Below are 27,663 nucleotides of genomic sequence, written 5' to 3'. Positions count from 1 at the left end.
AGCCAGACCTATTGCAGCCAGTGGAGTGGCGGCAACCAGCAGAGTGGCTGGTGGCGTAACGTGGCGTAGAGCGGCGGCAGGTGAGGAGCGACAACCAGCAGCGTGGGGCGGCGACCAGTGGCATGGCGTGGAGCAGTGGCAGGCAAGGAGCAGTGACCAGCGATGTGGTGCGGAGCAGCAGCAGACGAGGAGCAGTGACCGGCAGCAGCAGGCGAGGAGTGGTGGCAGGTGACCAGCGGAGCGCCTGGTGGCATGGGACAAGACAGCTGGTGGAGCGTGGTGGAGTGTCGTAATGGGCCCCCTACCTATCCCGCCACCTCCATTTCTACCCAGAAACTTTGGGACTCTGGGTGGCACGGACCAGGGACAAAGACTTCTGGGGTGTCGGACTCTTTGGACTTTGGGCGATTCTTGGCTGGGAGAGGGGCTTGGCTCATGTTTGGGTTATGAACTCTGTTTGTGGTGTTTCCCCCAAGTTAATGCCGTATGACTTCTCTCTCTCTGTTTCATTAAATGTTTCTTTCCTACACTCAGACTCAGTGCTTGTGAGTGGGGAAGCATTGCCCTCAGAGGCACCCAGGGGTGTGTGAATTTCCCAGATTACTGGGTGGGGGCTCGAGCCGGTTCTGTGTGAGATGGACCCCAAGATATTGAACCCAGCCCTGGTTACTGCCAGGCCTACCCGGCGGAAGGGTTACACATGGATATCCTCATCAATGCATAGAACATTTTATCCATACAGGGCTTTATATATTTTTGCCTTGAAATTCATTTGTTAAAAAGTATTAAATGTCTTTGCTTTAGTGTTCACCAAAAAGGTTAGCAGTGCTCAGATAATTTTCATAATGTAGTATATGAACATCAGTTTAAATGACATAGGATCTGATTCTAAAATAGGGAAAGAATAACTTGAAAATTACTTGGACATGTTAGATCTCTTCATATTGGCAGGGCCTGAAGAAATACATACTGAAATATTTAAGGAACCGGTCAGGGAGTTTTGAGACATTAGTAATTATCTCTGAAAGCTTGTGAAAACAGGACAGATCCCAGAGGACTGGAGAAGGGCAAATGTAGTACCTTCCTAATAAAAGAGGAATACAGACAACTCAGGGTATATTAAAGCAGTCATAGGTACCTGGAAAGATAATGGAGCAAATAATCAAATAATCAATTTGTGAGCACCTAAAATAACAAGGTGATACGTAACAGCCAACATTCATTTGTCAAAAACAAATGATGACAATCCAATCTCATAGCCTTCTTTGGCAGGGTAACAAGCCTTGTAGATAGGAAATATCTTGACTTTAATAAAACTTTTGATATGTTTCATATAAACCTTCTCATAAACAACTAGAGAAATATGGCTTAGGCCCTAGACAAATGTAATAGATTATGGGTGCCCAACTGGTTGGACAACTGTATTCTGAGAATTATTTACAGTCAAGCTGAAAGGGCATATTGGGTGGGGTCCTGAAGAAACGTGTTCTGAATCCAATTCTATTTAATAACTTCATCCATGATTTGGATAATGATATAGAAAATGTACTTGTAACATTTGTGGGCAATACCAATCTGAAAGGGGTCCTAAGCACTTTGAAGGACAGGATTAAGATACAAAATCTTCTTGTCAAACTGAAGAAGTGATTTGAAATAAACAGAATGAAATTCAATATGGATAATTGAAAATTACTGTACTGAGGAAGTAATTAATCAGTTGCACAAATGCAAAATGGGCAATGATTGCCTAGAAAGGAGTAGTGCAGAAAGGGATCTGAGATTTATAGTGCATCACAAACTTAATACGATTCAATAGCGTAATATGGTTTCAAAAAAAGCAAACATTCTGGGATGTATTAACAGGAGTGTTGTAAGCAAGATACGAGAAGACATTCTTCTGTTCTACTCAGGACTTATAAGGTATGAACTAGAGTACCATGTTCAATACTGGGCATCACATTTTTGGAAAGATATAGACAGATGGAGACATTCCAAAGGAGAGCAACAGAAATTAAAGCTCTAGAAAACATGATCTACAAGGAAAGATTGCGGGGGGAGGGTCCAGTTTGGAGAAGAATGAGAGGGATATGATAGGTTTGCAAGTATGTAATAGGTTGTTATAAAGAAGAGGATAAGATGTGCTGCTTATCCAAAGATGACAGGGCAAGAAGTAATGGGTTTAAATTTTAGCAATGCCCATTTAGGTTAGATAGTAGGAGAAGTTTCCTTTAAAGATAGTTAAAACATTGGAACAAATTACATAAGGAGGCTATAGAATTTCCATCAATTGAAGTTTAAGAACAGGCTCGGCAAACACATGGTAGGGATAGTCTTCTAGAAAACACTAAGCTCTGCCTCAGTTGAGGGGACTGTCCTGACCTATCAAGGTCCCATTCCAGTGCTACATTTCTGATTCTTTAATTATATTCTATTTTCACACTTCCTAGTTATCTATCTGGATAGATATGCCATAACCCTGATATGTGTTTAGGCTTGAGATCTGTGAAGAAATTTTCTTGTTTCTATGCTTTGAATGTAGTGAACCCCTAGCTTCTCCACAGCAGCCCCAAAGCCCTGAGTTATTGTTCAAACTCATTCCATTTCCCTTCCAACTGCAGTGGATGCATAAAAATGGTCTTAGCCTTGCTCTCTGTGCCAGAGCAGAGAGGAGTTGCAGCATTGAATCGGAGACCTCTGTTCTACAGCAATAGGGGATGCCCTTCTGTAGGGAAATCTTTCACTAACTGGATCACCAGCTTTAGAACAGCTTTGATCTGGAAAAGCGGCGAGGAGGCCTGTGGCACCTTATAGACTAACCTAAGTGTTGGAGCATAAGCTTTCATGAGCAAAGACCCACTTCGTCAGATGCATGTAGTGGAAATTTCCAGAGGCAGGTATAAATATGCAGGCCAGAATCAGGCTGGAGATGACATGGTGGATCCAATCAGTGAGGATGAGGCCCACTTCTAGTAGCTGATCTAGAGGTGTGAATTCCAAGAGAGGAGAAGCTGCTTTTGTAGTTAGGTAGCCATTCACAGTCTTTGTTTAATCCTGAGCTGATTGTGTCAAACTTGAAGATGAACTGTAGCTCAGCAGTTTCTCTTTGAAGTCTGGTCCTGAAGTTTTTTTGCTGCAGGATGGCTACCTTTAGATCTGCAATTGTGTGTCCAGAGAGATTGAAGTGTTCCCCTACAGGTTTTTTTATGTTGCCATTCCTAATATCTGCCATTCCTAATATCTGAATATTCCTAATATTTGATCTGGGAGGCTGGTATCAGGCTTCCTTCATGAAGCCTCATATCCAGCATGCTGAATTCCAAGTAGAGCTAGATACAAAGCTTTCCTAAATTCCAAGCGATCTGTCTCTACAGATGGAATTTGAAGGAACTAAATAAACATCAGCATCACTTTTACAATCTATTTGTACTTTCTGCCTGGCTTGTTTAGGGATCTTTATGCAAATAAAACTGGCTGAACTTCCTGCATATGGCATGAGCTTAGTTCTCTGGAACATGAATCTGCAGATAATCCAGCTGGCTTATTTAAAACTAGCAGATGTGCCTGGCATTGCTTGGGTCCTTAATTGTAATAATGTTTAAATGATTGTATAGGGCAGGGAGCTGGTTGTTTAGAGCAGGGAGTTGGATACGAGGGTTCAGGGTAGGGGAGGGTGGGTGCAGGAGTCAGGACAAGGGGTTGGTTGGGGGAGCTTAGGGCAGGGAGTAGAGGTGTAAGAGTCATGGCAAGAAGCTGGTAAGTATAAGGGCTTAGGGCTAGGAATTCGATATGGTGATCTCAGAGCAGGGAGTGCAGGTGCAGGTGCAGGAGTCAGCACAAGGGTTGGAGCTCCAGGCAGAGTGTGCAGGATTCAGGGTAGGCGGGGTGGGGCTCATAGAAGGGAGCGGGGAAGTCAAGGCAGGGGGTAGGTTGTAGGAGAGGCTCAGGGCACGGGTCTGGGAAGTGTGGGGGACTCAGGCAAGGGGAGAGTTGGGGAGGGTGTCAGTGCTGGAGTGAGGGCATGGAGAGGGGCCTCAGAGCACAGGGTTTGGTGCGGGGTTCAGATCAGGGATGGGTGTGCACGACTGAGGGTGGGGGACTCAGGGCAGGGGCATGTAGCTGGTTCAGGGTCGGGGAAGGGCTTCCGGACCTGGCCATAGCCTCCAGCTGCCTTACCACCATGCAGCTGGCCCAGTAGAGGAGAGAGGGCAGGGAGAGGGCAGACTAGCTCTGGTCTCCAGCCACCCCCCTCACTTCAGCTTGGTCAGGGTGGGGTCTCCATGGGCTGGCCACAGTTTGCAGCTGCCACCCTCTGGCCTGCAGGTGGCCCAAAGATGGGCTGCTGGTTCTGGCCCTGATGTCTCATCAGGGTGGCAAGAGATGTCTTTCCTTGGGGAGAAGAGGTGGGCCAGGGTTTCTGGCCTCTTCTCTGGGGGAGGCATTGGATTATTTATTAGTATTTTAATTGCTCAAATGTCTATTGGTCTCTCATGCAAATGCCAGGCAATGCCATTTTCTGATAATTCTCTTAAGTGCTTAATGACCCATAAAAAGAGTTGGAAGGAATTTTGCCAAATATTTTATCATCCCTATAGACATTCATTGTACACTATGACATGGAAATGTAAGTTATGGCTAGATCAATAATTCAGCCTTATTTGATTAAGTTATATCCACTACAGATATTTTCAAGACCAACTTTTGACTTTTTGTTCATGGTTACACATCTGTGCAAAAATATTTTGAATTTGTCTAAGGGAACTTATGAATTCCAGATGGATTTCATGACCTCTCCGTATGTTTGTACCTGGCTGTTATCTTTTATTCTTGCCCCACACATTATAGGTATGTTTGCACCATATCGTCCATGAGCTGCTGAAAGATGGCTGCAACTCTATGAAGGTCAAGTGGCTTGGTTACAAATTGGTTCAGGATGAAGGTGGTAGTACATTTGTAAGGTCTAATGCAGAGCTATATTCACCATCCAACAGCCTCTGAAGCAGTTCATCTACCCAGGGCTCTAGGTACACTTCAAATCTGAAAACTTTCCTAAAATCTATGCAGAATCATATTAGCCCATATGTTTTTGGCACCAATATGATAGGACTCCTCCATTTGATGTGGAACTCCTCAATGACTCCTAAGGTTAGCATGGTCTGCAGTCATTAGTGAATCACCTCCCACCTCCTTCTTTCCAGGAGACAGCAGCTAGTCTCCTGAAAAGATTTTCTGCACTTGTTCAGTCGTAATATCGTGGTAGATCAACTGCATCTGTCTTGAGTTGGTTAATAACACCCCATGCCTGGACCAGTCATAGCATTTGTGACCATTGTTCAGGTCAGAGCTCTTCCTCCATTTGCATTGGCAGTGGGTCTGGAAATATCAGGACTTGAAGCGCAAGTTCCAGTGCAGGCAGATATGGTGATATGAGCTAGCCCTCCTGATCTTTCCAGAAGTTTATATGGGTTTGGATGGTGTATCTCTGCCTCTTTTTGTTTTCCTGATTGACAAATCTGTTAATTGGTGGAGTAGGGATGGGGCTTGGACTGCTGGGGGGGGGCAGAGGCAGGACTCAAACTGAGCAGTGTGCTCCTCAGGCAAATGCCCTCTCCCCTAAGACACTCCAGAGCCCACCCTCCGCCTACCTTCAGAGGGTCCTTACCCTGCTTTCCTAATGCGGGAGCCAGCTCCATCTCTGGGGCAGCCTGTGTTGGCTGCCTAGCTGGGATTGAGCCCATCACACTGTGTACCAGAGGCAGTTTTTGCCATCTGGCCAAAAGTTTTGATTCAGAGCCCATGAGTAACAACAGTACCCTATCACTGTGTTCAGACTGGTAACCAGGTTCCTAGGCTGTAGGTGCATCCCCAGCACTGCTGGGCTTTGGTGAGATTTCAATTTTCTTAACCAGTTAGTGATTTTAGTCTCTCCTGAAACCAAACCCATAACCTTAGATTCCTGATTCTGCCATGTTTCCTGGAGGAGATCTAAAATCTTACTGGGCTGTTTCCTATACAGCAATTCAATTGATGAAAAATTTCGGGACGCTTGAGGGACTTTCCACACAGCAAACGATAGAGACTATAGGAATAGGCCACACAAATTTCCTCAGCATAGCCTTCAGAGTTCCACTGAACTACTTCCCTTGTCTGTCTGTCTACAAGTGGTAGGCTGATTTCATGAGGGATTTAATCTTTAGCAGTGGGGTGATGCCCAGTAAACACGGTAGCATACGTGCAAGTTCTTTTCTATTTTTTATTTTTCCCCATCATGCTTTTTACTTCAAGAATAAAGAAGATTTTCATAGCTAGTACCATGTGGTAACTTGACTCTTTAACAAATAACTTTGTTTTCAGATTCTGATAAGAAGGCAGGTCTGTTTAGGCAGACCATCTTTGTCAGAAAATAAAGAGTGAATGCAGGCCACTGTGCAAGCGTGTATATACCCTCATCACAAAAGGACTGAGACGCAGGTCTCCACCCAAGGGAAGTAAAAGCTGAGGAGCTGGAAGCCTGAGGGCTTGTGTCCTTGCTGATCTATTGATGGGAAATAAAGGTTCAGTTGGTCTGAAGCCACAGTTTTAATAGTCTTGCACACTTAGAAAAAATTCCTAAAAAAAGATAGTTATTACCCCTTGTCGTACCTCAGTGTTTTCATACCTCGGTACCTTCGGTTGTCTGGACTGTCAGTGTCAGCGTCGTCTGGTCAGGGTTGTCCTGGTGCGCTCCTGACAGGACCTCTACTCCGTTGTTAAAAACTTTCGGCTGCGTGCGTAACAATCGGTACTCCATTTATCTAGAGTGTTAGACCCCGTGCACTTGGGTCAACACAAGAGATCTCTGAGAGGCCTCGGAAACGACAGATGCAGGCAAGGTTTGAAATCAATCGAGCAGGTTTATTGTCAAATGCGAAGCTCTACCAGTTGGTAACAGAGATCAGTACAATGTTACACCACTGGGCACTATGGCCTGCATTGACAAGGTACCAACACCGGGCAGGCCTATTGCCATATAACAGATATTAACAGCAGTTAGTCAAAGTTAAGCTACTGTGCACTCTGTAAGTTTAGGCAATGACACCTGCCATTCAGGCGCCTAGTGCGCCCCCCCCCCCCCCAAGGTCGGCCAGAGAGCACCCTCTGCGGTGTCCTTTTATAGACAGGTACAAACAACTTACATCATTTCTTTACGTACCAGGTTACCACCCTCTGTTGCCTAGTTACCACCCCTCACCTTATGGAAGGGGGGCTTACTTACTATCCTTCATGCTGTCAATTTCGACCTGGTCCTGAACCTAGGTCGGTATGTGCATTAGTTTTTAGGGAGTTTTTGTACCAAGACATTTCTTATTAAGATGTTCCAATACTCCCCTTTGGCTTACAGTCTGTACCCAGTGCCTCCCTGTGTCCTTCCATGCTCGACCTAACTTACACAATCACACAATTATCAATAGGGCCTCTTTCTTGGCTCCTGTTACTAAACCAAAGTCTTGCTCACTAGATTGCAGGCCTGTTGCTGTTTTCATGTTATAGGCCTCTATTTAGGCCTGCTGACTCCATGTTACTGACCCTCAACTTACTACACCCCTGTATTCCTAAATGATCATACCTCCTATATGATAAGAGCTTCATGACAGCACACTATTTTATATTCATGTTGCCTAGATTTTAGCTTTACAATATTAATTTTATTATTTCCTTCCTAAGAAAAAAGATGACCCAAATCTGCCAAAATAATAAATGGGTTAGAACCTTTAGTATACAAGTTTATTCAGAACTTAGTCCAGCTTTAAACAATTTTGGCAACACACCGACTTCAGAATCTATAAAACAATTACAAAGTGTGAACAAAACCACATATTGTTAATGTGTCTTCTTGATGAAGGCTGTATTGCATGTTTTTTGACAAAGCTGCTTAGTATGGTAACATATTGCATTAGCTTAAATGAAGTTTCAATATTTAAGTTAGCAATTAAAATGCACACTCTATGAACACAATTACCTAGATCACAATTACCAGAAACAGAACCTCTAACATTTAACAGCCCCTCAAGACATCTCCATATGAATTTGTGTGTTTAGCACATGTCACTCTGTTGGTGATATTTGCATACTGCAATCAAGGTAACACTCATTTCATAGTCATTAATTATTACAGAAAATGAAGGCAATATTATTCTATAAATTAACAATAAACAGCAGATCTGTTGTGAACAATGAATAAAAGGAAATGTGGATTTATTACCAAGCAAAAAGTTATGACATTCACGTCTTTGGGAAGCATCTCTAATAAATTCTGTTGAGAGCGGGTGGCGTGGGGGTGTCTTTAACAATAGATCCAAAAGAGTGTGCTAACCACTTTAAAAGATAAACAATTATATGGATCCCACCCTAAGAATTTATAATCTCATTTTTATGTAGACAATGCCTGGGTATAAAGTAATAGGGAAGGACAAGAGTTACAACGATAAAAGTACAGTATTTTTTTCTAAGCATGGGCACTACTATGAGGTTTTTTTGGGGGGGGGGGTAATTAATAGAATCTATTTAAGAGACTTCATCTAGAGTGATAGGTCAAAGTATTGCCCTTCTTTTAATATAATGCTTAAGAAATCCTCCATTAGGTTTTATTTATATTATTAGATTACTCGAATGACAACTTAAAATATATGCCTTACTGTTAGATAAAAAGGGAAAATTAAGGTAAATTAAAAAGCATAATAGTAAGCAAATACACTTACACAGTACACATTTTTTCCTAGCTTGGTTTTAACAACCATCCACAAGTATGTACTATAAGAAAAAAATATATAATGCAAGTCCTCTCCAGTTGAAGAACTGTCAATGTAGGGGTCAGTGTTCCATTTAATATTATCTACCAATATCAAACAATATCAGAAGAGGGGAACTTGAGAAGAATTAGAGCAAACCCCATAACAAAAAGTAGGTGTTATGTGTTTTTAAAGTTTTCTGACTACTAGCCTCTAAGTGTTAAGAAATGGATTTTCTTCCTAGATCTTATTGCCAGCATCAGGACACAAGAAGATTAATTTTATGAGGTTGTGAGTTTTGCATATTCCACTGGCTTAACTGGATTTTACCCATCCAGCTCCTTTCAAAAATCAAGCTGCATATTGTTAGTAGCAGCAAGAATTTTGGTTCCATTCCCACATAAACTTATGCATAGAAAAATAGCATTGGTTTCAATCTGAGTATAACTCTTGTCCTCTTGTAATTCTTGTCCTTCCCAAATCTATGAAAATGAACACAATCCTTTAACCTTTGCAGACTAAGGACCTAAAACTGTATGGGGATGGATCACTGTTCTGTTCATAGACTCTGGGGCACATGGTATTGGCCTCTATTGGAAGATAGGCTAGTGGGCAAATCAGACCTGAGGTCTCCTCAGTATGGCTGTTCTTTTGTCCTTTTGAAATTCTGTTCTGTTAAACTGATTTGTGTTCAGGTCCAGCAAACAGCCAAGAGCTCATTCTTGCTCCCCCGGTCCCTATATCAGCACAACACACAAAACTCCTCTGACACCTGCAATGAACTGACTGACTCTGGATCTGCAGCTCCTTTTTTATATGGGCCTCCTTGGCCTTCATTCGCTGCTCTCTGCAGCCAGGGCTGGCCTTAGGCCGATTAGTCCGATTCCCCTGAATTGGGCCCCACGCCTAAAGGGGCCCCGTGCCCTGAAGCCGGAAGTGTGCCGGGCGCACTGCGGGAGGGGGCATCGGCCCCGGAAGAGGAGTGCGGCAGCTGCCTGCGCTGCAGGAGGTGTGAGTAAAGCGCAGGGTTTCCCTGCGCTGCGGGAGGGGGGAGGGTGTTAGCTACCTCTGAGGCTTTGCAGGGGAGGTAGCTGGTGATTTTTTGGGTCCCCCTTTGAAACTTTTGTGTGCTTTTTTTTTTTCCCTCAACCAAAATTGCCGCAGGGCCCCGTCAAAATTGTTTGAATTGTGCCCCGCACTTCCTAAAGCCGGCCTTGTCTGCAGCCTCTCTTATTGGCTAGCCCTGCAGCTTTCCCTGATTGATTGCCTCAGGCACAATCTTTCTTGGCTGCTTTGAAGACTTAGTTCTGCTGCTTATTTTCTGGGATGGGTGAGCCCTATAGGGGCTCTCTATGCCTAGGCCACATCAACCCAACATTTGTAAATATAAAATTCTAATCTATGAACTATCCAGAGATATTTACAAAAATAAAACAAAACAAAGAAAAAAACCAAGATTTATATTTAGGAAAGTAGCAAAAGAAAAAAAAACTCATCTGCTGCTAATTAGGAACCACATTCACCTCTATGCACTCTCAAGTATCTAAAAGGATATCACAAGACGGAGAGAGCAAAATTGTTCTCCTTGACCTCTGTGATAGGACAAGAAGCAATGGGTTTAAACTGTAGCAAGGGAGGTTTTGGTTGGACATTAGGAAAAACTTCCTGCTGCCAGGAGGTTAAACACTGGAATAAATTGCCTAGGGAGGTTCTGAAATCTCCATCATTGGAGATATTTAAGAACAAGTTAGACAGACCTCTATCAGGGATGATTTAGATGGTGCTTGGTTCTGCCACGAGGGCAGGAGACTAGACTGGATGACCTCTTGAGGGTCCTTCCAGGTCTAGTATTCTATGATTCTACTTTTTTCAAGTTTTCATTCTTACTCTTATTCATTAAACAAAAGAAAAAGTGAGAAAACCTATTTTAAAAAAGAAAAGACAGATGCAATTACATTCACCCACTTTCTTTTTAAGTTATAGTTTTTGTAATAGGTTTAAATGGAATATACTGTGTATAAAATGTTTCTGGTTGTTAAGGCTGAGATAAGATGCAGATTCTTATAATCACAGTGGGTTGTAATGGTTGAAAAGGAGATAAGATCATTTATTTGACTAATATGAATTTTCATTTATTTGACTAACATAAAATCCACAAACTAGTTCATTATCAATTTTTCAAACAACATAAAATGAAATAGTTTATTTTTCATTATATGGATTTCATTATTTAGTAGAGGAACATGAACGGTTTAATTATTTATCACTTGCTGCTTATTTATTTTGTGCTGGGCTCGCTGAACATTTGGGCCCCAAAAGCCTCACAGACATGTTTCTTTATTTCCAAAGAACTAACACTAAAATGTAACCGGAGGTGAGGTAAAAGACCAGGAAACTAAAAAAACTCCAAAAACCAAACACCGAAGCAACAGAAGAAAAGCATGATCTGCTGAAGACAGGAAACAGGAATCACACCTAACATCTAAAATGCTTTTTTACCCTATATATGTTTTAATGGATAAAAGAAACAACCCTACACATGTAAAATAGTTCTAATTTTACTTTTTAGAAAGTATCGAGCCTCAATCTCCCCTCTCTTTTACACCCTTCTCCCCCCTCAAACCTTCAGCACTATTTTGCCAAGCATTAGAAGACCATGTAAACACGTATGACAAGCAGGGCCATGGCACCTAAATGCACATTGACTTGTTCAGGTACTTGATTAAATACCTGGATAATAAGGATGACCCTGCTATAGGGGTTATTTGTGGAAGTACTTAGTACGTGCAAGATTAGGGGTGGTGAGGCCTGCATTCTTTCCCCCCTTTCCCCTATATCTGATGAGCCAGAAGCAAGTCTTTGGGAACAAACGTCATTTAAGATTAAGCACTGTTGCCAATATAGCAAGAACAAGTATAAGATAAGGGTAAAGGGCAAGAACGCATAAACAATTCTGTTTACCATAATATACTGATCATGTAAACAAGGCCAAAGAACAAGTAGAACTAGATCAGAACCAGATCGATAACTAACAGCTAAGCCCTACATCAGCACGTAATGAGTAACCCCAGGAAATTTCCAAACTGCAAAACAAGGCAAGAGAACTGTATTTAAGGCTGCACCAAAGCACAGCAATTTGGACCTCACTGATGGGCTTTGGTTACCGGCACCTCAGAAGCTGAGACAACTTCCCACTTTGTCCACAGCTGACTCGGGATCCCCGGTTAGCAGGAAGGGACGTAAGATATGCCGCTTCTTTGTTATGTTGCCCTTCTAGTTAAGGGGTGCAGCTGTTAGCTGTCAAGAAATAAACTACTTGTGTTTGACAGATACCTGTGTAGCATCCTTTGTACTTTGAGAACCCAGTGTCAGACCTGAGACTTACTCTTGCCGACATCACCTGCTTAAGTAGGAAAGATGGTAAAGTGGAGAGGGTACCAGACTGGGTCTCAGAAGACTTTAGTGTAACTTTTACTTTGTCTTAGATTTCATATAATCTGCCTCAGTTCCCTCTCTGTAAAAGAAGACCAATCCTTCCCTGCTCACATAGGTGTTATTAGGCTAAAATCCATTAATGATTATCAAGAATTCAGGCAATATGGCAACACACACAATAAGAGTTTCAGGATAGATTACGTATGAAGCATTTTATTGAGTGGGTAAAACATGATGTTACAGGGGGTGCATAGCTAGATGCCATGAAAAAGAAATAAAGTATAGATTCTGGGAAAATACTTCCTGCCACTGGAGTATTCTCCCAAGGGACTATTGGACGATCAAGTGTATTCAAAACTGTTTCAGATGGCCAATTGTAGCATCAGCCAGTCCCCATGTTATAGGGCTCCCAATCCCAGGATAGAGTGAAACATTGATGTGATCCTTCCACCGTGGGGTACAAGTGCACATGTTGTGAAGTATTAGCTATTGCTTCTTGACCAAGAACTCTATGGTGATGTTAATTCGGCCTCCTCTGAGAAAGTAGATTTTTTTTCCCTATCATTGCCTTTCAAATCAAAGGTTTCCCTTCCAGCTCTTTAACTGGAAATCTCCATCCACTATTTCCCTAATTCCTATATATATTCACAAATTCTGAATATATTTATATTGGATGAGGCAGCAGCCTGGTCCTGTTTCCCCTTTTCCATGCAAATCAATGAAATCCCTCATGCTCACTATGAAGCTTTGGAGACTGGCTCTACTTAATAAGCTGGACAGGTAGTAGTTTGGCACTCATCTTTAAGTACCAATCCTACACTGAGAATGAAACAGTCTGAAGCTACAGCCAGTGAACAGTTACACCAGAAGGACATTCTAATTATACTAAAATTCTTCTCCAAAGTATACTGTGAAATTCCAAGAAAAAACTGAGGAGACTAACTGCTAGGTGCATAATTTCAAACTGATTTTCTCCCTTATTTTAGTCATCGATATTATAGAGATACGTGCACAATCTTACTTTCAGGAAATGCTTCTCTAGGTGTTCTGAAGTCCAGTTGAAACTAGCAATGCTTGCTCACTATTGGGAGATGCCATCTAGGAATTAAGGCAGTGGTGCCAATGTATAGTTTCATATTGTTCCACTTTGGCAGCAGAAATGCTGTATTGCAGCTTCTCATTAAATTGAAAGGTGAAATTTCAAAATAGTTGATTTGGGGTTTTTTCCATCTTTTGTTGTTATTAAGAGTTATTAGGAGTTAGGAAACTGGTAATATCTAAGGGTATGTCTACACTGCCACCCTAGTTCGAACTAGGGTGGCTAATGTAGTCATTCGAACTTGCAAATGAGGCCCGGGATTTAGATGTCCTGGGCTTTATTTGCATGTTCCTGGGCATCGCCATTTTTAAATGCCCCGTAGTTCGAACTAGCTGCCCGTGGATACACGCAGCACGGGCTAGGTAGTACGAATTAGGAGCTTTAATTCGAACTACCTAGCCCGTGCCACGTGTAGCCACTGGCAGGTAGTTCGAACTACCGGGCATTTAAAAATGGCGGCGTCAAGGAATATGCAAATAAAGCCCAGGATATTTAAATCCCAGGCTTCATTTGCAAGTTCGAATGACTACATTAGCCACCCTAGTTTGAACTAGGGTGGCAGTGTAGACATTACCCTAATTGTCTGCTGGTCAGAGGATTCAGGCCATTTGTTTTACACTAAAAGGACACACACACAAAAATTAAGGAGGTAGGAGGGGGAACAACATGGAAAGAAATACCTGGTTGACACCAGAGAATGGAGAAATCAAAGCCCTTTAAGATTCATCTTCAGAATTTAAGCGGGCACTTTTGGTCAATTTTTTATTTTACGTTTAAATTCACATTGCTTTATATAATTTGGAGTTGCACTAGATTTATGGTTTCAACGAGCTGAGGGAGATGTTTATTAGCTATCCATTCTCTATGTAGAAAATAATCAAAAAATATTATACAGGTAATTACATGAGTTGTTGGCATTCAGAATCTCTCAGGGTCTAGTCCATTAAGTGCATTAAGAAGCCCAATCCTGCTTCTCTTCATACTGATGGAAGGGTTTTTTATATCAAAATGGGAAGAGAACTGAGCTCTTATTTTTAATCTTTCTAATATAGCTGCTCTCTTAGAATTTTCTCTCCTGCTTTCCAATATAGTGATAGATTATAGCTGTCTTTGTTACACATAATGTAGGAAAGGAACCGTACATTGCTGGCTACAATGTGGCTGGGAAACGCAGGAGTATGTAAGGCTGGAGCCACTGATATTTATAGCCTGTACAAAAAGGGAAAGAGAAAGGCCAATGAAGATGGTACATCATTCCAAGACTTTCCTTACTGCCATTGTGGTAGCGGGAGAAAAAAGTAAATGCTGGGGCACCCTCTCACAGAACAGCAGAACCTCAGCATTCCCTGGATCCCCAGTTAGTCCGAGTTCTTCATGACTCTTTTGCATAATCATTATTGAGAGTGAGCTAATAAGCCACAAACTGGACTTCATTTATTTAAAATTACAGTTTACAAAAAAAAAATGTTGATTACTTTGAAGTGAAGTAAAAATTTCCTGGAGAAGAACATATGAAAGCCTGTTTAATAATTAGAGAAGGTGCTACAATTCCTATTTCCGTTTGCCTTATGAAGATGTTATTATCTAATAGTTCTTGTGAGAACACTCTCAACCTCAGCCTGGCAAGTGATTTAGAAACTGTCAAACAAAAAATGTATTGTTGGCATGTGGCTTCATAATGTCATATGACTGGATGCATCAGGTTATTTGGAAAGCAACAGTATATTTGTGAGCTGAAGCAGTAAAAGCAGACTGAAAAGCTTTTAAATGACTGATTCCCATTCATTAGTGTCCAAATTATATGTGAACTATTTGGCAAATGCATGTACTCTATTTCTTCTGAATGTTCATGAATTCTTTAGAAAAAGTGAAATGATAATTGCAGGATGATCTTTTTTGTTTTAGACAGATCTGTCAAAAGATTCTGGGATGAAAGCTGAAGTAATGAGGGCCATTTACCATAAAAGAGGATAATTTAGCTTACTCAGAAAACTCAGTTTTGCAAATGGTGATGTGATCTGGGTTGAGTTTTCTTGAGTTAAGCCCTTATCTATGTAGGCAGATCCCCTCAACCTTGTAGACACCCACTGAAGTAAATGTGACTCCAAACAGCTTTATTGTCTGAAAATCATGACTGCATATCAAGAGTACATATTCATTATTTTGCTATATCAGTTTTGGCAAAAAATGTTCTGATTAGAAAGAGATAAATGTTACAAAGCTAATCTTATCCTCTCACATCTTGATTATGGCAACATCCTTTTTTCTGCCTTGACAAGTGCAATTCTGCCCTATTTACATCCTTTCAGAATGCTGCGGCAAAGATCGTTGCCCCCTAGTCTTTTGATCTTGTCACTGCTTTCTTTGCATCCTTTCACTAGCCTCTTTTCTCTATTGTATCAAGCATACACTACTTTTCGTTACTTTTAAGGCTCTCTCATCCTACCGATCATTTCTCAATCAGCATCAAAAAGGCAACTCCTATCTCTGATCAACCCCAGATGTTCACCTCTACTACTCACCCTGTTAAATTTGCAAACTAGCACCTTTGTGATATCTGCAATGCTGCCCCTTGCACTTCATAAAAAAAAAATCATGAAATTACCTCATTATACTCCTTAAAACTCTTCTTTGCTGTGAGGCCGTTTTACTGAGACCATTTCCAATCATGCTGCCCATTTTGTTATTATTCCTCTATTTTTTCTCTGTATCCATCTTTGTCTCTTGTTTATATTCAGCTTGTAAGCTCTCTGGGACATGGGCCATAATTTTTGTTCAGTGTTTATACAGTGTCTCACATAGGGAGTTCCTGGTCAAAGACCATTGGAAGTACAGAAATGTCAATAAATAATAATAATCACAACCAAACAGAGGCTTAAAATTGAAAGAAATAGTTAGTAATTCAAAAACATGAGTAGTCCTCTGGGATGGCTGCATTATCTATAACCTACTGTGTCTGGGTGGTCAGTCTGGTTCAAAGGCCCCAATGAAGTTACATACTGACATAACATTAAACCAATAACATAACATACCAATAATAGCTGCTACCTTGTTGTATGTAAACTTAACATTGTTTGTTCACACAGTACTATTTTGTGTTTCTCTTCAAGTTATTTTTTTAGTAATCTAGTTGATATTAAGAAATAAAATGCTTAAGCTGGTTTATTTGGAATAGCAAAAAAAAAAAAAAAAAGAGTTACTTCTAATAATGATATAACTCCTTATGGTGTTGTCTTTGAATCATTTGAGGATTTGTAGATAGTATCTTCTGAATGCAAACAAGATAATCATACAATTGCAGATATCAAGCATTCCTTTTCCAAACAGTGGTGGGCATGCATATTCAACAGAATGCAAATATTGACTTTTCTGATAGCAACCAGATCAGATTTCTAAAGTGTCTGATGGAAAATTGCAATCCCATTGTGAGAAGTGTACTGACCTTCATGCCCTGTATGGCTAGCGTGTAGTCTACTTGCATTTATGATTCTCCTAACCTTTAAACATTTGCCACAGTTGGAAGAATAAAATAGACATCTGGAAAAGGGCAGTCTCTGTCAGTACAAAAAGGTTTGAAAGAAAATAAACAGACTTCATGTCTCATAATGTTTCTCCAGAGATGCAAGGCAAGTTAGAATTGCAGGTTGCAAGATACTTCTTATAAAAACAAGTCAGGTGCATAAAAGGGTCTTCTTTCAGAATAAGCAGCAAAGGTGATGATAAAAAGGTCAAATAATAGTGTGGCCACTGATCAGTATTGCCAGGAAATACATTAGTACCCTGTACATGTAAAACTATTCAATATTTAATATTTTGAACAGTAATTGATCAAGCAAGGATCCAGTCAGACAATTTCCTCTCCTACATTTGACAAATTGTGCCACAATAGTAGCTCTCCATAGTAGATTCAGGACTAGGTTTTAGTGAGAAGTTGCATTTAATGTACACTTCCAGATACTTTTCCAAATGGTTAATCTGGCATTTCTGTACAAAGTGCAAGGTAAGAAATGGAATGAAAGGGTCTCAGTGTTTTCCAATGTTCTTGTTATAGTTGCAGTAGGTATTGACAGTGGTGAGAGGATAACTTCAAAAAGTACACATAAAAAAAAGCATGCAAGAGTTTACCTAAGCCTCCTTTGTCTGTAAAACATAAGAGAAGTCTTTCTTCTGGGATTTCCAGTACTTTATGTTAGAACATAAGAACATAAAAATGGCCGTACTGGGTCAGACCAAAGGTCCATCTAGCCCAGTAGCCTGTCTGCTGACAGTGGCCAGTGCCAGGTGCCCCAGAGGGAGAGGACTGAAGACAATAATCAAGTGATTTGTCTCGTGCCATCCATCTCCAGCCTCTGACAAACACAGGCCAGAGACACCATTCCTACCCCCTTGATAATAGCCTTTTATGGACCTAACCTCCATGAATTTATCTAGCTTCTCTTTAAACTCTGTTATAGTTTTAGCCTTCACAGCCTCCTCTGGCAAGGAGTTCCACAGGTTGACTATGTGCTGTGTGAAGAAGAACTTTCGCTTATTAGTTTTAAACCTGCTACCCATTAATTTCATGTTCTGGCTAGATTGGAGCTACAGTGAGAATTGTTTCTTTCATTATTTCTTTCCTTGGTTCTGGTCAGGACAGTATGAGAAAGTGCATCATTCAGGTCCTCCAGCACCATACAGCAGCAGCCCCTGCAGGAGGGTGGGGCTAGGAGCAGTATGGCAGCCAGAGGAGCTCCTTTCCTTACTCTACGTCTCTCAGAAAGAAGCTTCTAGTCCAGCAGCTGGGAGTGGAAATGGAGAATGGAGCAGGACATTGGCCGTTTCTCTGTCTGTTTTATCTCCCCAGTGACCCTTTCCCCCAGGAAGAGCATGGGGGACCCAGGCTTTGATGGAGTCGTGGAAAGAGGTATGTGAGGAGGTCATGTGCCCTCCAGTGCCCAAACTGAGAAGAAAATTTTACTTCCACCACTGGGTGTGGGAGAATTTACTTCACTTGGTTATTAGATGTAATAGCTGTTGGATTTAAATAAGAGCTGAAGTGTTGGAACAATGTTTATAGTGAAGGCACAGAGCCATTGAACCAAACTGTAAATCCTGCATTTAACTGGAAACTGCTTCAAGCGAGGGGGTTTTGCACCACCCCCAGTTCCAGTATTTATTAAGGGTTTGGGGACCTGACTTCTCAACTTTGAGTGTCAAGAAGCCTATAAGAGATGGCAAAGCAGGCTGTAATGCAACATGTCCATGAGGAAGGCTCAGATCAGTTGTAGTGACAGTCTTTATCAGTGTTAGGGAGACCTTAAGCAAGGAAAGTTATAGATTGGGCTTTGAAATTCAGGGAGGTGGGAGTGACCTGGCAGCCTGACTTTCAGAATGTCAAGAAACCAATTCTGGGCCACAGGAAGAGTCATACTACTACCAGAGGATGGAGGAGGCTGAAATTTCACGAAGATATATAGACTTACTTACTGCAGGTGACACTTCAAATAGGAGCTGGGTTATCGAGAGTAATTTATGTGCTAAACTCTTTGGCTACGTCTTTACTACAGTGTCCTTGCGCATGAAGTCCGTAGCGCTAGTTTTTTGGTGAAAAGGCTTCTTACGCAAGACCACGTCCACACATCAAAACACCTCACATTTGCAAGGCTCTTTTGTGCAAGAGAGCATCCACGCTATTGGATGCTCTCCCGCATATAAAAGCCACCTGGAACCACTTGTAGCTGGGCTCGAGGTCATCAGTTGTTGTTGAGTACTGTTGCCAGAGGCCTCCAGAGACATGCACTTAAAGGGACCACCTGGACAGCTGCTTCTCTGTCTCTGCTGCCTGCTTGCTAGCCTATTTGGCAAAGCCAAGCCTCAGCAGTGCCTGCTGTGTTTGCCCTTTGCTCTTTGGGTCCCACAGAGCCTCTACCCTTCCTTCTTTCTCCCTTCCCCCTCTCACCCCCTCCACTTGATCTTACCCCAACCTCCCAATAAACATACCTCTTTGGTTTTCAGTCAAAATTAGTCTTTTTAATTAACAAAAAAGAGGGTGGTCGGGGGGGGGGGGGGAAGGGCTGTGTGAAATAGGAGGGGGATCATCACTGGGAGGGAGGGTGAGGACTGGGAGGAGTACTGGGGCGGATAGCTGAGCCCCCTTGTGTGCGGGTACATTGTCGGGGTTGGGCCCCAATGTACTGGGGTCCCAATTCTGGGGCCCCAATGTGCTGGGCAGGGGGTGCAGCTGGAGTGGGGCCAGGGTTGGCAGGAGGGGAAGGAGGAGGAGCCTTAGGAGGGACCATAGGCATGACTGGGGGTGAAGCCATGGCCATTGGGAAGGGAGGGAGCAGAGGCATGGCATGGGGAGGGAGAAGAGGCTTGTCAGGGTGGGCAGATGGGTGGGCCATGGGGATAGGAGAGGGGGCAGTGGCAGCAGGCACCTGTTCTAGCCTGCTACAGGTGAGGGCATGCCTCTTGGTCCCCCTTGGGGGGGGGTCCTGTGATCCCTGTGGCTGGTCCCTGGAAGGGCCAGGGGAATCTTGGGGAGCTTGGTGGGAGGTCATATGTGGCTGCAGCAGAGCGGCGTGCTGAAGGCACCTGCAAACTTGCAGCCACAATGTTTGTGCAGGGTGCCTGTAGCTTTAAAGGGTACCAGCAGACAGGAACAATAGAGTTCTGATTGAGTTGGCTGGAGTGGTCCAGCGGCCACCATTTTTTTCCCCTGGAGGCCAACTGTTGCAGAAAAACCCCTCTGGAGCATCCACACTTGCCTTTCTTGTGCAATAGCTGTAGAGCTAAATGCAGTTATGCCTCAGAAAAGGAGGTTTACCAAGGGAGGAAAAAGCCATCTGTTTTGCCATTTAACTGCCCATTTAATTGTGCAACAGCTCATTTGAGGTGTGGACACTCCCCAGGTTTTTGCACAAAAACAGCTGTTTTGCGCAAAAACCTGGTAGTGTAGACGTAGCCTTTGTGTTTATTCCTTATTTCAGGATCATGTGAATGGATGTAGGTGCTAGTAACAGGGATGCATGGGCTTAATCTTGTACATTTGGCCCAGAGGTTCACTGGTTGGCCTGAGCAGTTTTGAGTCAGCATGTGTGGAACAACATTTTCTAGAAGGAACAAGTCAAGGAGGGGCATATTCTGTGATCAGCTGATGCCCCTTGTACACTCTCTGGCAGCCTAGGAGCAGAAAACGGCTATGATTATTGTTCATATGAATGAAAATGATTAGAGAAGAGTTAAGAGAGTCAACTTGATAAACAGATTTAAGGGTGCATCTATACAGCACCCTAAACTAGAAATAAGGTACACGTGTGCATCTTATTTCAATTGTATTTCAAAATAGCTTTTCAAAATTTGATGCATTTACACAGTACCAAATTTTGAAACAAGGGTTACAGAGATGCCAAAATAGTACACCTGTTATTTTGAAAAATATTTTGAAAAAATGGGAGGCTTGTTAAGATGTGGGGGGAGCTATTTTGGGATAGCTATGCACTGTAGATGTACCCTAAGGGATTTGGTGAAGATTTGGGATATTTTCCCAGAATGATGATTATTTGGGCTTCCATGTTGCAGTGCAGGGGGTGTCAAGAAGCAGTGAGGCCACCCTGGGTAGATAAGTTAAGGAGGTATATGAACAAGAATGTACCTGGATTCATATGGAACAAAGTGGGGTTGGTAGTTACATTTCAACATCTTACAGGCACCTGAGTTTATTCAATAAGGATAGGGTACACCTTTCTGAGTGGGGAGAAGATATAATTTTGTCTGACATTAAGGCATGAATCAGTGAATATTTGGGAACTCAGCAGGAATGGGGGAGGAGAGGAACCAAGTATAACTGTAGGGATCTCCTTGTGGAAGATAGCCAGTGTAGGTACTTGAGATAGAAGGGATTTGGTTATTGGATAAAATGGACTGGAAAAGGATTTGAAGAAAATCATCCCTTCAGGGAGCTGAGTAAGGGGTGGAAAATTGCAGCTTCAAGGTAGTATACAGAAGGCAGACAATCCACCACTCCTTTTCTGACTCTCTTTAACACTCATGATACCTACCCACTGTTGTAGGGTGCCAGCAGTGGGATGGGTGAGGCCAGGATGGGGATTACATGTAAGGAATTAAGGAAATGCTGATGACCTGCCCTGTACAAATAATTTCTGGGTGCTCCCACATATTTTAAATGAATAGAGTTGTAGCCTAATCATAGAATACTAGGACTGGAAGGGACCTTGAGAGGTCATGGAAGGTGTGTCTAGACTACAGGGTTTTGTCGACGAAAGTGGCCTTTTGTTGACAAAACTATACCTGCGTCTACACTACCATCGAGTTAGAACATAAGAACAACCGTACTGGGTCAGACCAAAGGTCCATCTGTCTGCTGACAGTGGCCAGCACCAGGTACCCCAGAGAGGGTGGACCAAAGACAACGATGAAGCGATTTGTCTCCTGACATCCCTCTCCAGCCTCTGACAAACAGAGGCCAGGGACACCATTTTTATCCCCTGGCTAATAGCCTTTTATGGACCTAACCTCCATGAAATTAACTAGCTTCTCTTTAAACTCTGTTATAGTCCTAACCTTCACAGCCTCCTCTGGCAAGGAGTTCCACAGGTTGACTACACGCTGTGTGAAAAATAACTTTCTTTTATTAGTTTTAATAACTAATAACCATTAACTTCATTTGGTGTCCTCTAGTTCTTCTATTATGGGAACTAATAAATAACTTTTCTTTATTCGCCCTCTCCACACCTCTCATGATTAACTTGGCAGTTTTGTCGACGGTGGTAAACCTCATTCTACGAGGAATAATGCCTTTTATCGACAGAGTTCTGTCTACAGAAGGCGTTATTGCATCTACACTGTCCTTTGCCTCTACACTAGGTTGTAAAAGTCTCAAGTTCAAATACATGCCACAGTGACCATTTATTTATAAAAATGGAACATCTCTAAGGGGAAAGACTGAAAAAGACACCATAGAATATCCCACAACAGTATCTAAGTTGCAATGTGGGTGACAAGTTCAAATCTCTTCTCTCTATTAAAAAGGGTAAATTGAGTCTGTCTCTTTCACTTCCTAGGTGAACACCGTAAACTGTAGGCAAAAGTTAATAGGCACCAACACCTCTTCCTGCAAACATTTTGTGAAGCCTTCATTTCACTTTTATTAAAATGCCTGAAAAAAAAACAACACACCAACAACTAACATTTCTGAGGTCAATATGAAGCATTTTGTTTTGACACTACTGAAATTTTTCAGTTTGTTCCAAAATGAATTCTTTTTTACTTTTTGACATACTGAAATGTCATTCTCTGTCCCCTTCTTTATTTTGCAGGGAATGGGGAGGGGGGGGAACTGTCAGTAAATCAAAAAAACTATTATTTGCCCAATTCTCCCTAAAATAGACTCCGGTTAAAAGTTTTCATTAATGTAAATCCCCAAAAGCTTATCAAAACCATCAAGGTCTTTTTATTTCTATCCTACATCTTGTTTCAAGCCACTTTTTATCTTCATTGTGCCGTATCTTTATTTCTAGCCAAATAATGAACACCAATGTCCCTGTGTCCTTTACTGATTCCCAAACGTGGACTTCTCATTCTCTACATTTGACACCACAAAAGCAACCAAATGTAATATATGATTCTGCCAGCACCCATAACATAATAGTCAGTCCAACAGTGAGAGCCATGTCAGACAATAGACAATGGAAGTCACACAATTTCCCACAGTAACAAGAAATTATGGGGAGTATTGGATAGCAGAAGAGAGGCAGAGTCCTAATTTATATCAACAAGGGAAAGGATTAGAAGGAGGCTGGATCTTTCCCCTCCTCTAAACCAAATTGTTTCCCCCTTGTACCATATATTCTGAATTTGCCAACCACAAACATATGATTAATTTCCAGTTACCAATACAGCTTTTAACACTTTAATTTTTATTACATTGTTCCACACAAGTCACTATACCAAAATAAATTGTTTACATTGATATCAAACACATCTGGATTGTTACAATAATTGAACATTTACAAATATAAATACAAAACCAAAACAAACTAAAACCTGTGAATGGTAATGTACAGGTTTTATAACACTGCTTTTCAGACTAGCTTCTCAATTTAAAGGCTATTTTGTGAATCTTGCTACAGACACTATGGCTGTGTATAGACTACACCTCTCTGTTGACAGAGAGAGGTAGATTAGGCACGTCAAAATTCCTAATGAAGCAGGGATTTAAATATCTGGCACTTCATTAGCATAAACATGGCCACCACTTTTTTTCGAAATGAAACTTTTTTGAAAAAAAAAAACAGCACTCTAGATGTGGATCTGTCAAAAATAAACCCTTTTTTGAAAAATCCTATAAACCTCATTTTTTGAGGAATACAGGTTCTTTCAAAAAAGGGTTTATTTTTCAACATCTAGACTGCCATGTTTTTTGAAAAAGCTCAGTTTAAAAAAGTGGCGGCCATGTTTATGCTAATGAAGTGCCAAATATTTAAATTGCTGCTTCATTAGCAATTTTGACGTGCCTAATCTACATCTCTCTGTCGACAGAGAGGTGTAGTTTAGACATACCCAAAGAGGGGAGTAAGCAGGCATAAAGAATTGCCTTACCCCTTAAGTGATTGCTGCTATTTTTGTGGGCAGCTCTGCAGGAAGGGGGGAGAATATCCTCTGAACTAATCACATTAACCCTCCAACATAGGTAGATGCCTGGAGTAGAAGAGCCTTGATTCCACTCCACCTCCTCATATGCATTGCATTGGTTACTGAGCAGACACAACAGAGGAAGTATTCTGCAGCAGTGCAGATCCTGTTCCCTGCTCCCCACCAACACAAGGAGAAACCAGCTCTAAGAAGGACTAAAGCTTCATTTTCAAGTCTTGCATGACTTTCCATTGCAAAACTGAATCATAATCTAGTTCCTGGCCTTTCCTGGGGTAGCACAACCATCTGTTCTCCCCTATACAGGTATTATTTAGTCAAAAAAACCTGATACTTTACACAGCTTATCATAGTTACACAGCACAACTTATTGTTTGTATCTAATAATGTAAAGCAACCTGACCATTTTCCTGGGCAAAATAAAATGTATTTTCAATACTATGGAAAAACTGTATTAATTTTGAAAAAAAAGAATGTTTATACTCTTAATTAAAGGCTGAGATTTTAAAGAGATATAAGGATGTTAGGTACCATTTGCCATTAGCATTCAGGTAGAGTTGGGTATGTAACTTCTCTTTGCAAAATCCCAGACTACATGTTCAAATTAATACTGCTATCCAAGTTAAGATTCTGGTTATGTTTTTCTAATTTAAATACAAGACTCAATTTGTCCCATCCATTTCAAATTTTGTATAAAATTCTGAAAACATAATAATAAATGGTCTAAAACAATTAAAGGAAGAATATTATAAAGTCATTCAAGAAATTTATCCTTATGAATCATGGTGATTTGTAAACTGAATTCATAGACTCATAGACTTTAAGGTCAGAAGGGACCATTAAGATCATCTAGTCTGACCCCTGCACACTGCAGGCCACAGAATCTCACCCACCCCTCCTAGAATAATCCTCTTGCCTATATCTCAGGCCGTGTCCAGACTCAGGGTTTTTTTCGGGAAAAGTAGCCTTTTCCCGAAAAAACTTCCCCTGTGTCCAGACTCAAGCCGCGTTCTTTCGAAATTATTTCGAAAGAATGCGGCTTTTCTTTCGATGGCGGTAAACCTCATTTCACGAGGAAGAATGCCTTCTTTCAAAAGTTCCTCTTTCGAAAGAAGGCGTTCTTCAATGTAAAGAGGCCGTCTTCGAAAGAGAGCATCCAGACTCGCTGGGTGCTCTCTTTCGAAAAAGCAGATTTCTCTTTCGAAAGATCCGCCTGCAGTCTAGACGCGATCTTTCGAAAGAGGCTCTTTCGAAAGATGCTTTTGAAAGAGCCTCTTTCGAAAGAAGCCTGCAGTCTAGACATAACCTCAGTTATTGAAGCCTTCAAATACTTTGAAGACCCCAAGATGCAGAGAATCCTCCAGCTGTGATCTGTACCCCATGCTACAGAGGAAGGTCTTCTGCCAATCTACCCTGGAGGAAAATTCCTTCCCGACCCCAAATATGGCGATCAGCTAAACTCTGAGCATGTGGGCAAGACTCATCAGCCAGACAATTCAGAAGTGATTGTGCAAATCAGACCCTCCTTACACAGAGATTCCTTTAGGCTAACATACACCTTATCTACTTATGTGAAAGGAGGTCCAACTGAATGTAGCTGAGAAGCTAGAAGAAGATAGTAAATTAAAATAGATAGCAAATTAAAATTTGCACTTTGTGAGATTTTTTTTTTTGACTCTTTAGCCTGTAAGTTGTGCCCAGTCTTTCAAGCAACTTGCATATTTCCGCAAAACCAGTCATTGGCGCTCTGTGGGCATACAGGGGTACCCACAAGGTTTTGGCATACCACAGTTTTCATAAGAGGGTACTGAGTATAAGGGGTTAATATTCATACATCTATTGTGTAAATTCTGGATTTTTCTTGTGCAAACTACAAAGTTATACACATTGGGTAACAATAGCTCTTTCATTGGTTATCACTGAAAAAAGAATAAAGGCTTGGCTAAGGTTGCAAAGTATTACTGGAACAAACAAACAAACCTTGTTTTCTGTCTGCACCGTCCCACCTCACCCATACTCAATTTTGCGTTCTGTCAAAAATTCCTCAGCTTTCTCAGGTAAACTTAAACTGGTTCTCCAATCAACTTAAACCATCTCCCAATGTGTTTTTACTGACAAAGCCTGGTGGACACAGAAGTACTTGTACAAGTAGGCCACTAGGTACAAGCCCACAATGCAGCTGCTCTGCAATGTAGTACTAACTGTTAGGTTTGAATTTTTGAACTCAGCTTCATTATCAAGTCTTGTATGTTTTTCCATTATAAAACTGAAATTTCTTTCATCCCTTTTCTTGGTGTTTCGGGATCCAAACAAATTGCGCACTATTATGTTGACAACCTTTGATCTCCAGATGTTTAGACAACAGAAGCTTAAATGTAAGTCTACAACAGAAGAAATAATCTACGATACTTATTGTCACAGCTTTTAATATTCCTCTAGTTATAATGAAGAAAAGAAAGATAAGTTGCATTTTCATTGGAATCTTATAAGGCATACTAACTGTACCACTATTTGCCATGAACAAAAGGGAACCTATGCTAACAATGAAGACAATTTATTATCTTTTCAATCTGTAAAAAAAAAACATCTATTAGTGGTGTTATTCCTTTTGTAGAGGAAATGTGCACTGAAGAACTCTGGAGATTGTGTTTAAAAAAGGATTTTATGAGAGACACTTAAACATATTCCCTCCAGATTTTTGTGCTGCTCTACCAGCTATGCCAATTTTATTTACTTTCCTGTAACTCTGCATAACTCCTTCTATTTGGAAGTGTCTGATGACTTCCTTATAAACAGTAACAGGATTCCTCAGTGTTTGGGGCAAGGGTGGAGGGTCAACTTTTTATTAATTAGACTATATTGCAAGATGCACAAATGATGCTCTAGGGATAGAAATTATGATAACAGAATAATATTTTATAGGGGCTTTCTACATTTGCAGCACATTTTAGTGGGCAATTATCCTTACAGCTATTACATCACAATTCTTACATTTTACAGGGGAGAATCAATGTGTGTGCTAATTAGAGCCTCCATGGAACATGTAACAGGAATAGGATTTTTGTGTGTCTTTTTGATTTGTTAAAATTCTTTATTCTGTGTTCCACCTCAGAATTCTATGCTGAATGTTCTACAGGTAAGAAATATTTTTTGTAGTTCTAAGATATTATTTTGGATATAAATAATGATGTGCTTATTCAATTTTTCTTTAGTCTTAAATCAAGCATTTTCTTTAGTCTTAAATCAAACTTCCTATTGATTTTTAAGGGAGTTTTAACTGAGTAAAGAGATAAGGATTTGGCCAATTATCATTGAAGTGATCATTCAAAGTGATATCTGGTTTCTTCTAATAAGCTCTGAATTGGAAGCAAATTAACATGAACTGTAAGCAATGAATGCCTAGGGACCTCTGAAGCACAGTTATACAATGCTATGCTCAGAGAGAACTCCAGACAGTGCATTGAATGACAGAGAAGCTTCAGGGTTATTTCACCAGTGTGCAGACTTCCAGGCTTGGGCTAGAGCCCAGAATCTAGGAAATTGTGAGGTGGTAGGATAGAGAGCACAGGCTCCAGCCTAGAGGTCTATACAGCAATGAAACAGTGCCACAATCTGAGCTCCAGGAGCCTGAGTTGGAGGCAAGAGCCATATGTGTGTTTTAATTTGCTGTACAAACGTACCTCAGAGAGCCAGGAAGCCAGTTTGCCTGTGCCC

General features: G+C 41.3%; 1 protein-coding gene across 2 annotated transcripts in view; it reads right to left on the bottom strand.

Moving 5' to 3' along the window:
* The window catches only part of FSTL5 (follistatin like 5), a 549,779-nt gene that overhangs the window by 413,224 nt on the left and 108,892 nt on the right, over positions 1-27,663 (bottom strand). The window lies entirely within an intron of this gene.

Source organism: Pelodiscus sinensis, chromosome 4 (genome assembly GCF_052426305.1).
Source record: "Pelodiscus sinensis isolate ZL-2025 chromosome 4, ASM5242630v1, whole genome shotgun sequence".
NCBI lineage: Eukaryota > Metazoa > Chordata > Testudines > Trionychidae > Pelodiscus > Pelodiscus sinensis.
The sequence above is the reverse complement of the archived record's forward strand: the minus strand, read 5'-3'. Positions and strand labels throughout refer to the sequence as shown.